Source organism: Taudactylus pleione, unplaced genomic scaffold, assembly GCF_031769625.1.
Source record: "Taudactylus pleione unplaced genomic scaffold, aTauple2 ptg000016l, whole genome shotgun sequence".
Classification (NCBI taxonomy): domain Eukaryota; kingdom Metazoa; phylum Chordata; class Amphibia; order Anura; family Myobatrachidae; genus Taudactylus; species Taudactylus pleione.
Genome location: NW_028284418.1, coordinates 50,726,316 through 50,741,007, shown reverse-complemented (window position 1 = coordinate 50,741,007; position 14,692 = coordinate 50,726,316). Strand labels below are relative to the sequence as shown.

At 44.0% G+C, this 14,692-nt stretch overlaps 1 protein-coding gene across 2 annotated transcripts in view; it reads left to right on the top strand.

Moving 5' to 3' along the window:
- Positions 1 to 14,692, top strand: part of LOC148542039 (solute carrier family 22 member 15-like) — a 208,606-nt gene that overhangs the window by 145,535 nt on the left and 48,379 nt on the right. The window lies entirely within an intron of this gene.

Sequence of the window (14,692 nt, the reverse complement as noted above, 5' to 3'; positions counted from 1 at the left end):
CAAAACATTAATGAGAACATTGCATCAAAGGTAATTACTTTGGAATGATACACATGAAGGGAAGGGGAATCACACCCTTGCAGAATCCCAGCTGTTAGTGATAATATTTAGGTAACCGTTTACAAGGTGCCACAAGGGTACTGTAATGCTGTACAAGAGGAAAAAACTGACAGCAAGAAATATAAGTAATATAGACAGTATACAAAAAGTATGGCGGTCGCTCATATCAGCTTAATGACATTGCACAGGTGCTTGTAAAGGGTGGGGTTTACACTGAACCACAGAAAAAAGATTCTATATTGCAGCAATATCAACAAAAAATACTTAAATCCTACATGATAATAGAGATTCAGAGGTATTAGTTACATACATTTGCAAATATATGAATAAGCGCCAGGCCATCGTCAAGGCTCCTCTATACTGGCGTCCCTAACATTATGGGGTTCATGTCATTTTAATTCTCTCTCATTTCATTAACACTTATTGATTTATGTTTACACATCTATTCTTTACACTTCACTATCACCTTTTTTCCCCTTTTCGTGTTATGCCCTGGGGATGGTCCTTGGCTGGAATTTTTTGGGGTACCTTGTTTCTCGGACGTGAACCCCTTAATGTTAGGGACACCAGTATAGAGGAGCCTTGACGATGGCCTGGCGCTTATTCATATATTTGCAAATGTATGTAACTAATACCTCTGAATCTCTATTATCATGTAGGATTTAAGTATTTTTTGTTGATATTGCTGCAATATAGACAGTATATAAACTTACTAAGATACACAATTACAGTGTGTAGTTAGCATAATTATCCCCTATATATCGTACAATCTATAGGGGATATGAGCGGATACATTGGGGAGTAGAGGGCAGAGCCTTCAGCACTACAGATGTGTCCTTACACATTTGCTGCAGTCGCGCCAGGTCCCGCGAGACTCTGCTAGCGCCGGGCGTCTTTTTTCACTGAAAATGCATCTAAGTCACAATATGATGCGACTAGGACGCACCAGCAGACAGTGCTGATTAATTTGATTTGCAACACTTGTATATCTGTATGCGACAGTCATTATCAGAGCAAAGAGTTCAAGAGGGAGTACAGTATGTGTGTAGAGGTTGGATATATTACCACCGAGACACCATCGGGTCATACTCCACGTCCCTAGGACTACCCGACATTCGGGGGGGCCGGCAGTTAAAACTGTGGAATAGCCGGAATATAAAGGGTACAAAGGAGACGGTGGAATGAGACACGGTAAATAACCTTTACATGTCCATGTTTTTTTAAATAAGAGCTTGCATGCATTTTTAACAGACAGTAAGGATATGTTTGTTAAGTAGGATTAAAATTCCTATGACTGTGGAATTTCCCTTATATAACTGTGGAGAACTGTTTTGCTAAATACAGCAGGGAAATCTTGTGGTGTCAAAGCAAACCAACACAGAAGTATTTCTTTCCTGTTACAATGTTATTTAATTACCAACCAGAGTAAAAAATACCAACAAAGTTGCAACTAAAATTTCTGATACATCCAATACTGCTGGAACCAATACTTATAGGGGAATTCAATACGGAGCGATAAGTCCGTTTTTTGCGTTAATATCGCACCTATGACATCATTATCGCAGGTTTTAGTTTTACACTGTATTCAATTTCAAAGACTTCGCAGGTTCGAAAAGTCTTTGAAAAAAAACGGGGCTAACTTTTCAGCACTGAATAGGTGGCGAAAAAAAGTGCAGAATTGGGGTTTAGGGGTAAAAAAAATAGCCTGGGAATGACATTTTAAAAATAACTGTGTCAAAAAAAGTTTAAAAAAAAATAGGGACACCCCAAAAAATGAATTTAAAAATTGGGGTGAAAAAAAAAAATGGGAAAAAATTGTTTAACAATAGGGAAATAGGGTTAGGGCTATTCTGCAAATATGCGGCAGGTGTATTCTAGAATAGATTAATAGCGGCAGGTGCACAGTTGCAGAATTTAAAAAATATTACTTTAGGGACATAAAAATATGCCAGCACCCATTTTCATGTACCCCAAATTTGATGGGACCACTTAAAAAAACAAAAAAAAAAAACCTAAGTGCTCCCCTGCATCACTTCTTCAGTGTCGGGGAAAAATACACCTGCCGCAGCTATTTAAATCCCCGACTTTTATTTGCAGGCTAAAACGGGGGTACCCATAGTGATCCCCCATGTTTTTACAGCTTTAGGGGGATCGTACAATTTTTTTAAGGAAAATTTCGTAATTTAACACAAATCCCACTTCGCAGGCTCCCGTTTTCGTAGGTTTCATATTGAATACCGGGATAAGCGGGCGTGCGCCCGATACTTTATCCCAGGTAAAAGCTTCGATATGAAACGTAAACTTCGACAGCGAAGTTTACGTTTCATATTGAATACCCCTCTTAGAAACAAAACCTGTTAGGGGGTGTTTTCTCTATTAGAATAAGGGATATATGTGGGCGCATAAATTTTAGGTGTATTTTTAAATGAAAGTAAAATACATATAAGCAAAATATTTTTTAGTATTCTTTATAATTTGTCTTAATGATTGCTGTATGTATACTTGTCTATTAATATTGAATAATAATATGCGTGAAAACAGCTGGTAGTATATTTTGTTATCAAAGAATTAGTGAATCAAATATATTAATGAAACCATTTTTTTTAATAAGAACTGTGTGGCAGCGTTTTCTATATTTTATTGCTTGTAGTTTCTCATTGTGGATATATAAGTAGGAGTTTGAATTTAATTCTGAGCAGTATAGGGAGACAGTGCAGTGACTGGCATAGAGGGGCTGCAGACAGTGGGGTCACTAGAGGGGTGTGGGCCTCACCGGGTGTCACCCTCCGACAGGGTGTCACCAAGATACCAGCTCCTCCTCCGTTACCAGGAGCTGGGCACTGCACTGTGATGTTATTGCGAGAAGTGGCTGGCAGTGTTGGGAAAGTCTCTGGGGGAAGTCTGACAAATCTGAGAGTGCTGGGCACGCCCCCACAGTGATAAAACGTGGGTGTGCCGCGAAGGTCAAGGCCCCTTGTTCACGCAGTCACGCCCTATTTTCGGAGCCACACAAAGGGGATCTATTGTCTTCAATGGGTGCCACCGACCCCAGTGACGTCACTGTCTGCAGACGTAGAGCATCGAGAGAGGAGAATGTGAGAGTTGAGGGATGACTGGAGAGTGGTGAGGCGGGAATTACAGTAGGAAGGCTAGTGAGGAGAAGATTATATTAAGACGAGAAACAGGGCCGGCCCGAGCCTAATATTTTTGGTAAGCGAAGATACATTTTGGCGCCCCCTGGCGGAAATTGCACGTGTCGAAGGTGCGTGCACCCGACAAAGGAAAGGAGAGTGGTATAATGGGAAAAGCCATAATCATGAGCGCCGCCCTGTAATTCCAATCATGCTGGGTACATGCCCAGTGCTCTTGGAGCTGCTGGGCATGCTCTGTCACTTTCTCCAGTCAATAGATGCTGCAAGCATATGCATGGCATCTATTCAACACCCCCCCCCACCCCCCTTTGGGACACTTTCTTGCTATAATCGGGGTGGTAGGGAGGTATGCTAAAGGCGAGGTCTCAAAAGAAAGGGGTGTGGTCACACAATAGTATCCCCAATGCAAACTACACCACACAGTAGTGTCCCTTATACACAGTGCCAATATTAGTGCCCCTTATAAACAATGCCCACAGTAGTAGTGTCCCTAATACAATGCCCACAGTAGTACTGTCCCTTGTGCAATGCCTACAGCTATAGTGTCACTTACACATAATGCCCACAGCAGTGGTACCCCTTATGCAGTGCCCCCATTAGTGGCGCCCCTTCTGCAATGCCCCCATTAGTAGTGGCCCCTGTGGTAGTGCCCCCAAATGTAATGCTCCCTGTAAATGTGCCCCCTGTAGTAGTGTCCCCAATAGGAATGCCCCATGTAACAGTTCCCCCATTAGAAATGCCCCTGCAATAATGCCCCCAGTAGTACTGCAGCCAATAGTAAGGCCCCTGTAAAAGTGTCCCCAGTAATAATGCCCCCTGTAAAAGCACCCCCAGTAGTAATGTCCATGTAATAATGCACCAAGTAGTAGTGCCCATGTAATAATGCCCCCAGTAGAAGTGCCCATGTAAGTGCCCCCAGTAGTAATGCCCCTGTTATAATGCCCCCAGTAGTAGTGCCCATATAAAAGTGCCCACAGTAGTAATGCCCCCAGTAGTAATGCCCCTGTAAAAGTACCCCCAGTAATAATGCCCTATGTAAGAGTGCCCCCAGTAGTAATACCATATGTAAAAGTGCCACCAGTAGTAATGCCCCCTGTAAATGTGCCCCCAGTAGTAATTCCCCCCTGTATATGTGACCCCAGTAGTACTTCCCCCCTGTATATGTGCCCCCAGTAGTAATTCCCCCCTGTATATGTGCCCCCAGTAGTAATGCCCTGTGCAAGAGTGCCCCCAGTAGTAATGCCCTATGCAGGAGTGCCCCCAGTAGTTATGCCCCCTGTAAATGTGCCCCCAGTAGTAATGCCCTATGTAAGAATGCCCCCAGTAGTAATGCCCTATGTAAATGTGCCCCCAGTAGTAATGCCCCCTGTAAATGTGCCCCCAGTAGTAATGCCCCCTGTAAATGTGCCCCCAGTAGTAATGCCCTATGTAAATGTGCCCCCAGTAGTAATGCCCCCTGTAAATGTGCCCCCAGTAGTAATGCCCTATGCAAGAGTGCCCCCAGTAGTAATGCCCTATGTAATAGTGCCCCCAGTAGTAATGCCCCCTTTAAATGTGCCCCCAGTAGTAATGCCCTATGTAAAAGTGCCCCCAGTAGTAATGCCCCCTTTAAATGTGCCCCCAGTAGTAATGCCCCCTGTAAATGTGCCCCCAGTAGTAATGCCCTTTGTAAATGTGCCCCCAGCAGTAATGCCCTATGCAAGAGTGCCGCGCATACTGTACACACAAATAAAAACACAATACTTACCTCAAGCCGCGATCCTGTATCTTCTGCTGTCCGCCGCTCCTTGTTACTATGGGAGAGACGTCATGACGTGTCTCCCATAGTGCCTGTGGGGGGAGCCGGAAGCCGGAGCTCAGGATTGAGCTCCAGCTGCCGGTGTGTGGACCCGGGCGCCCGCTGGTAGAATCACAGCGGGTGCCCGGCAAATGGATCTCCCTGCGGTGGTCGGGGGGCGGGGGGAGTATTGTGGGATGGAGTGTGGCGATGGGAGGGGACGGGAAGGACTGGAGTGTGGCCGTGCTATTGAGCTGTGGCCTGGTGACAAATCCAAGCGCCCTCTGTTGGCCGGCGCCGTACGCAGCTGCGTAGTCGGCGTAACGGGCGGGCTGGCCCTGACGAGAAAGGATAAGTTGTAGTAGCCTCCATAGTGAGGATAGGCCTGATTCTGGAAATATTGCTGAGGGGGATATGGCCGGATTGTGAAAGGGACTGTATGCTAGGAGAAAAAACAGGAGTTCAGTTTTTGAGATATTGGGTTTCAGGAAGTGTTGTCTATGTATTAAACAGCATTCTGTGTAGGGAATGTAGTGGTTAAACCAATCAAGCACTTCCCACCTTCCCGCATCACTATACACTTTGAAATATTTGTGTCATAATGCAGTTAATTAAATTCAGGAGTAAACATTACCAGATGTGCAATACGCACAGCTTTTGGCAAGAGATCACTTCTGAGACTGATATAGTGATCTCATGACTGAGACATAAGGAATTTCATAGTTGATTTGCACAAAATTTACCATCAGTAGTTTCCATGTGATCTAGAAGGCCACATATTTAATCTTTATAGTTTAGTGTTTGCAAAAGTGACAGGCAAACAGGTGTTCTGTTCATTCATGTAGCAATAGGGATTGCAGTGTGGTAGCAACTGATGTAAGGCAGAGATGCTCTGGGAATTCTCTGGATGCTGGCACCGGCATCCCGACAGCCGGAATAATAACTACATCCCTGCTGTAGGCCTTGGGACAGACAATGGGAAAATTCGGAGTCTCCAGAAAAGTATAAAGGGAGTGAAACATCCGTGTATGATGTTGGTGTGGTATTTGTGTGCAGGGGGTGTTAGTGGCAGTGTAATAAGTGCAAAGTTCCAAGAGCTATGCCCTCTGTCCACTGGGCCGAAAGATTTAAATTATTTACATTTAATTTGTTACATTAGTATTGTGTTACAGTATATAGATGTACAAAGATAGACATGTTGTAAGTGCTGGAATCAGGTTCTCAATATGTAAGATAAATGATATGATATAATCGTTTTTGATGTACTATGTTAATAGAACACTACAAGGATGAGTCAACAAAAAGTCTATTTTTGTGCAGAAATGTACTTATGAAAAGGATACACACTCACTGTCTTTATTCCTTTTGATGCCAGGCAAAAAATGAGATTCAGAAGGATTCCATTATTTTTATTGAATATACATTAAAGATGATGGGTTTGACTACTTTTAGTTTTATTGCGTTCATTAATGGAATTGTGAGATGACAATATAATTGATCGTTTTCAACTTGTCATCATTTTATAAGGGTGTCTTGTGATTCTGTCGTATTGTGCATTTGGTGGTTGTAGTCTAACCCTATATTAACCCATGGGATAGAGTAAAAACCTCTGGGGGTATGCTACACGGATTCTGGAGTGCCAAGAAATACATTTGTTTACATTTTCAAATTGTAGGAGTTCCAATTGCTATTTAAGTATTGAAACGATTGATTCACATTTTATTTTTTTTAAGTACATTTTACATTCACAATTTCATGCCATGTTATTAAGAAGCATCGGCTCTGTGGGGAAGATTTACTAAGGAGAGGATTCTCAAAGCCTCCGATCATTGGAAGCTTTGACTGACTGTTTTATAACTGCATTAATAATAAATGCTAAACCAGGCTTGTGTAGTGTTTATTACTACTGCCATTTAAAATACTTTCCTTAGTAAATCTACCCCTATGAGTTATTTGCAAATTACAACATAACATATATTTGTGAATTATACCACAAGATTCCTGGTATTACAAGTACATGAACCTAATTCTGCTATCTGCAGTATATTCAATATAATTGGGACTCTTAAACACATGTTTAACCCTTTTGTTTGCTCTTCATCCCATAGAGGATGGTCACACTTCGAGCCCTAGGCACTTCAACTGTGTTAAAATAATTGCAGGGGGCATGTTATTTTTTTTAAGTAAACCAGCTTTCTCTTTTTTTTGTCTGTTTATTTTATCACCTGAATTCAATGTTTCATTAAAAATTTTGATATTCTATTAGTTGAAAGTGTAAAATAGTACATTTTATGAAACACTGGGATGACCATGGTAACTCCCCAGTACCCACCTGTCTTCATCCCACTGGCATATCTAATTTGTGACCTGACAAAGTGAATCAGAGGTGATCATTTACATAATGTTTAAGGCGAAACAGATCAGTCATTATAACTATGAATTCGATTTTGAAATTATTTGTTTCACCATTAATGTTATACCCTGTGATCCTTATATTTGCCTTACACACTGTATAGCTCCCACAACTTTAAAGAAAAGTTCCAGATCCCCCTCCCCCAAATACCCATAATCCACATATAATCTGCACATCATTTTTAAATATTTCCAATCAGTTACAAATCTACCTCCTTGACAGCTTGTTGGCTCTTCATTCCATGTTCCAGACACCATAGTATGTATGTTGGCTGATCAAAGAACTTCCTCCTCCACAATGCAGTAAAGTTGCACAAAGACCAGACTGGTGTGTTTGCACTACCAGGCAATGAGCCAGCTTTTGGATGGCTTCATGGGCAGGTATTAGGTTAGGCTGCAGAGAATAAATGACATATGATTATAGGGACTGATTCAGAGATATACCTAACCCTGATGGTTTACATACATCTCTGATTGTGAGGCATCTGCGCATGCACAGGACCCGTTCTGCACATGCTCACAAGTCCTGCGTGATTGCAAGCAGTATTCCCATGCAGCAGCATGCCATTTGTGGGTGGGGAGGGGGTTGCGCCGACCTGCGTTCCTGGAAAAGGGGGTTGTCGTCCCATTTCCTGGGACTGCAGAGGTCCGGGTCAGGTCAGGGTCTGCATATTTCCTGGCCTCGCATGTGGGCAGGAGACTGCCAGTCTGAATAAGCTTATTGCCTGAACCACGTGGTTCAGGAAATAAAGGGAAATTTGCAGGTAATAACAGCAGTGTCTGTCCAGATGGAAGCGGATGACTTGTGACTATATGAACTGCATTTTAAGTACTGTAGGTATTTAACTATTTTTAAACTTATACCCTATTTTGGGAAACATATTGCCTTTGGCACTCTGTGGGCACGATTCAATTAAACGTGAATAGCGCCGGTAATGAGCTTTCCGGAGCTATTCTATGCTGCGCGAAGTTAAGTTGGGGAAGGCTCGTTCTCGCGCCTTATACTGGGTGTTTAGGCGCGAGTATGGGCATTCTCCGGCTAAACTTCCTGGCGCGGTGCTGTTTTCCCGGCGCTAAGAGCAGAAAACAGCATCGCGCCTGGACTTTTGTCGGATTTCTGCTCGTATCCCCGGAGGGATGCGAAAAGAAATCCTTAGTCGGGCTTACAAGCGCAAATGAATTTAATAGCTCCGGGAGCTGATTCCCGGCACTGTTCACTTCGCATTGAATAGAATCGTGCCCTATGAGTGGGCATCCTCCTATCCCCCCTGAGCCCTCTCTACTCTTCTCCTTCTTTTTAAGTCTACTCTATTCTTCTCTTCTATCCCATCCATCTCTGTGTCTCGGTCATCTACTGTCCCCCTGGCCCTACTTCCCAATTCCTTGACAACTTTGTTGCTTGGTTACCCCAATATCTGTTCTCCCCTCCCTCGTACTAGGTGACTTTAACATCCACACTGACCCAGCTTACACCAAACTTCTTGTTCTTTTTTCCTTTTTTGGCCTTTCTCAGTGGATCTCTTCTCCCACCCATTATCTTGGCCACTACCTTCACCTTGTCTACTCCCATCTTTGTACTCTCTCTGACTTCTCCAACTATCCCTTCACACTCTCAGACCACCATCTTCTCTCCTTCACTTTCTCCTCATCGCCTGCACCCCTCCCCATGCCCAAATTGACAGCAGACACAATCTTGACCCCACTTTTCTCTCCTCTTTGCTTGATTCTCTCTTCTGCCCTCTATCCACCCTGGCTTGCCCCAACCAGACGTCGTCCTTCTACAACCTCACCTCAACTCTCAACACTGCTGCCTCCACATCTTCTGTCCCACTTTGCTGCTCCAAGCCCCAACCTTGGCACACCAAATTTATCCTGCTCCTTCAAACTGCACACTCACCACCGAACGCCACTGGAGGAACTCTTGCTCCTTAGCAGACTTGCTCCATTTCAAGTTCATTCTCTCTTCCTATTGGTCTGCCCTCTCCCTTGCCAAGCAATCTATCTTCAAGTCTCTCATCTTTTCTCAGTCCTCCAATCCCATCCACATTCAACACACTCCTTCAACCACCCTCCCTCAATGCCACTGACTTTGCCTCCTTTTTCAACTCCAAAATAGAGGCCATCCATCACAAAATATTTTCCACCCATCACTCTTCTGCCGACCCTACCACGCCACCCTCCCTTCCCTCTAGCCACCTACCCTTTTGCTCCTTTCGCCCCACCACAGGAGGTGAAGTCAATTCTCTTATTTTATTCATTCCCCCCAATCTGCCTGCCCACTGGATCCCATCCCCTCTCGCCTCGTTTGATCTCTCTCTCCCCCTTGCCTGCTTCCACCTTGCTCACCTCTTCAGTTATTCTCTCTCCAGTGGCAGCTTCCCCTCATCCTTCAAACTCACTCTTGTTGCACTGAAACCAAACCTTGACCCAGCCTCATTCTCTAATTACTGCCCAATTTCTCTCTTCCCTTTTGCCTCTAAAATACTCAAGCGGCTTGTCTACATCTGTCTCACCTGCTACCCCCCAATAACTCGCTAACAATCTGGCTTCTGCTTCTCCACTCCACTCCACTAAAACTACCTGGCCAAAGTCACCAAAGATCTTCTCTCGGCCAATTCCAGGGGCCACTTCTCCCTCCTCATCCTCCTGGACTTCTCTGTGGCCTTTGACACAGTGGATCATCCTCTCCTACTGCGCTCACATTAGACCATGGACGTCAATTATTACCTCACTGACCGCTACTTCTCTGTTTCTAACTCTGGTACTACCTCCACCCCATCGTTCCTTCCCGTGGGTCCTGTCCTTGACCCTCTACTCTTTTCTCTGTATTCCTCCTCTCTGGGTGAACTCATTAGTTCTTTTGGTCTCCAGTTTCACCTCTATGCTGACAACACTCAACTATACCTCTCCTAATTTCTCCCCTTCTCACCTCTTTCTGTATCCAGTTGTCTCTCTGCCATCTCCACCTCGATGTCCGAGCACTTTCCCAAACTCAACATAGCCACATCTGAACTCATTGTCTTCCCTCCATCTAGAATCTCTTCCCCTCTCGACAACACCACTATCTCCCCTGTTCCCTAACTGTACTGCCTGGGAGTCATTCTAGACTCTTCCCTCTCCTTTTCCCCCCAAGTTCAATCTCTTGCCCTATACTGTTGGTTCCAGCTCCACAACATCACTCGCATCAGACCCTTCCTCTCCCAGAATGCCACCAAAATGATTGTCCACTCACTGATCATCTCTTGCCTCAACTACTGCAACCTTCTCACTGAACTCCCCTGCTCCCATCTTGCTCCGCTCCAATCTGTACTTTACACTGCAGCTAGACTTATCTTTTCTTGCCACTCCACATCTGCATCCCCTCTCTGTCAAGCCCTTCACAAGTGCCCCTTCACCTACAGAATCCTCTTCAAATTCCTAACCGTCATGTACAAGACCCTCTCCAACTCCTCTGCTCCCTACATCTCCAAACTCATCTCCTTACACAGTCACTCCCACTCTCTATGGTCGGCAATGACCACTGCCTTTCCCCCTCTCTGGTTACCACATCTCACTACAGAAGCCAAGATTTCTCCCGTGCTGCCCCCCAGCCTGCATTGTTTCAAGTGGGCACTGAAAACCCACCTGTTCATAAAAGCATATCCGTACATCAATTGACCTCCTACTTCCTGCCCTTAGCTCCCCTTACACTGTCTTCCCCTGCCCTTTAGATTGTAAGCTCCATGAGCAGGGCCCTTCTTCCTCCTATTCTCATTACCTACTTATCTTGCACATCAGCTATACTCTACACCTCCTCCTTGGGCTCTTTGCCTCTAGACTCCACTCCTCTGTTTTTGTTTCTGCAGACGACATACCAACTTTGTTTTCAGAGGCAGCTTTTGAAGTGCAAATGTTCATGAAGATCAGTTTGAAATATTAGTACCTAGTGATCCTATCATTCACACGAGGCACATGAGAAAGCATTCAGCAAGCTGGAACTCAAAGACAGAGCGGATTACGGTGGCACAAGACTGTATTGAAGTGTTAATAATCATGTCAGTAGAGCGTGATAAATTGGGATGAGTTCAGACTCAAGGTGTGCTGGAAATCATTCATGAGAGTACACCTCTGATAAGGTCTTTGTTTAATATATGAAAAGCTTTTTGTGTTTATGATTTTTTTTTTATATGCTTAACATTTTTTTGTCATGATATAACTAAAACATCTTTTAATAATATGTTTAGTTTCTGTACCTTCTAAACAAAAAAAGACATCAAAGATTTGAATATGTTGCATGGTTATGCTTTATATGTGTATATACAGTACCTAGACTTCATATATGTTCTAATAATTTTCATTATGTTTACTATTATTATTATAATCATTATTTTTTAATATTAATAAACCTAAAAGAGAACCCCATTGTGCAAGTTGTTTTTTTTATAAGTGACACCAGCAGCAAGGGTCAATGCTTTGTTGCTGAGTGATTCTGCCTCTGAACCTGCAAATTCTCAGCCAGTTTCTGAAACAAACTTTTTTTCCTAGTCACTGTGGATTAATTCACCTGCTATCAGGGGTGGTAGGTGGGTGGGCCCAGAGTACCCAGGCATGGGTGGGGGTGCAGCAAGGAGGTGTAACCATGCCCCCAAGGTTCAGCATATTCAGAGTCCTCATTTTTATTATCGCTAGGGTCGGGCTGATCTCTACCTTGCAAGTGATTATTATGTATAGAGAATGTTGACAGGAATTCTACAATGAAAAATGCTTAAAGAAATGGTAGACCAAAACACTAACTGGCCACAGTGCAGAATTGATAGATAGGTCACTAATCCTTCTCTACAGATTTGGAAATCCATGTGCTCTATGGCTTTGGTTACAGGGGTGATTTCAGACTTGTTGCTGCCTAAGGTGGAATTTTTAAATGGCAGCCAATATTAATGTGTTCAGGAAAAAATTAGTTGCAATATGCTCTTAATAGGTCTTTCAGGAGTGATATGCACAATATTAGCATGGGAATAATATGCACAGCATGTATATGAATGGTCAGAAATATATACTTAGTGCTAAAAGTCATGGGATAGACTCTAGTATTGTGTAGGACTGATTCTAGCCTGGCAAAGTGCAGCAACTCGACGTGCCATTTATTTCACAAGTGGACGGAAGACCTCTGGAGAGATGTTGGCCCCATGCCTCCTGGATAGCTTCCCACAGCTCCCTTATATTTGTCGGTGCAGAATCTTGGGTGCCAATGGATCTCTCCACCATGTCCCATAAATGCTCAATTGGATTCATGTCGGGTTAACGTGATAGCCACACCATTCTTTAGAACTCTCTAGAATGCTCCTTTAACCAATTCTGGACAACTTTGGACCGATGACAGAGTGCTTTAGCCTGCTTCAATATTTCATTGTTGTGGAGGTGCATGAAGTCCATGAAGGGCTGCAAATGGTCATCAAGCAATGTAATGTAGCGGTTGACGGTCAATGACGTGTTCAGGCAGACCTAATCCATGCCACGTGAACACACTCTACACCATTCTGAAATCACCACCAGCCTGCATGGTGCCTTGTTGACAAATGGGGTCCATGGCCACATGGGGTCTGCACCACACCCAAACCCTACCATCAGCCCACAACTGGAACCATTCTCATCGGACCACAAGTTGTCGGTCCTCCAGGGTCCAATTAGTAAAGTCATGGGCCCAGTTGACGTAGTGTTAACAGGGGCGCTCTGGTGAGTCTTCTGCTCCCATATCCCATGGAAGCTAAAGAACGCAGCACTGACCTGCTGCCTATTCATCTGGTACCTCCTGCATTTAATGTGGATGTGATTTGAGCCAGTGTTGTTTATCTGTTACTGCGGACATTTCTGGCCAGACGTTGCTGGTCACGATCATTAAACACACATGGTCGGCCACTGCGCTGTGCACAGTGGGTGGTAATACCTTCCATGGTTTATTCCCAGTACACACATAGCACCATAGATCAAGGAATGTTGAATGTCTGCACAACTTTGGAAATGGAATGTCCCATACATCAGGCACCCACTATCATGCCCCGTTCGAACTCTGATAATTCACATCACCATGCCATGAGCAGCGTAGCAGGTGTTCAAACTCACGAGATGTCTGATTACAACTGATGCCGTCTGGACTTTTCCAAGACGTGACAGAACGGTGACGCCACCTACCATTTATCTTTACATACTGCTATCCCATGACTTTTGGCACTTCAGTGTACTTATAAATAAAAATAGGCACTGTCCTTTGGAAGCTGGTGAGGACTATGCCCATCTGTAGTAATATTCCACAAATATGACCAACTGTAATAATATGCAGCAGCATTAATAATGATGCCCATCAGTAGTTTTATGAAAGTATCATATCCATCATTATGCCCAATACTATGTCATCAACAGTTCTGTGCCCATAAGCAGTTTATATGCACTATGTATTCCACTAATATACCCAGCAGTAACAGCACTAACAGTAACAAAAGTCCAATACTACAATCAGTAATAGGATGTGTCAGAACGATTTTATGTTGGGGAGGGGGCAAGGCATTATTTAATTTTGGCACCTGAAACCCCCCGCCCCCTCACTCCCTCCAACTTACCTGTTACTGGGTGGAGGCGGGTCGGTAGCACGGGGGAGGGGGAGACTGGCACCATACTGGAGCAGGAGTAAGGCTGTGTATTATAGCAATAGGCAGTGATACATGCACTTATACAATCCTGAGCATGAAATAATGTTCTTCTAACACAAAGTCATAAAATATATAGGGCCTGGTACAGAGTTTCATTTCATTTACCTGTATTTGCGACCACATTGAGTGCTCGGAAATCAATGCATTTGCCTGTATTCAGAGTTGGCTGTATCTATGCGACCACACTGCTGCCATCCATGTGCTTGTGATGGGTCACTATATGTTCAGACTTGCCCTGTCCGTGGTGCAAGAGATTTCTCTGAAATCAGATGGATCGCTGCATACATGCATCTCTGCATAGCCCACATTCCCTTCTACACGCCCATGACACACTTATCCTATGTGCTATGTGAATGCCCAGTTACAACCTCTAACCCATAAGTGGAGATGTGTACGATTCTGAATCTCCCGTAATTGCTGAAAGTTGGGTGTGCAGGCTGCCACGCAGCTGCACTGGCTAACAATCACCAGATTTAGCTGCAACTCTGAATTAGGCTTCACATTTGCAAAGTGTTTTCTTTATCACTTGTCCTTTTATGTGGAAGTGCATGTTGTGTAGACTAGAAGAATTGCTTACCAGCTGCAAACCCTTTATAGCACCAGCATAA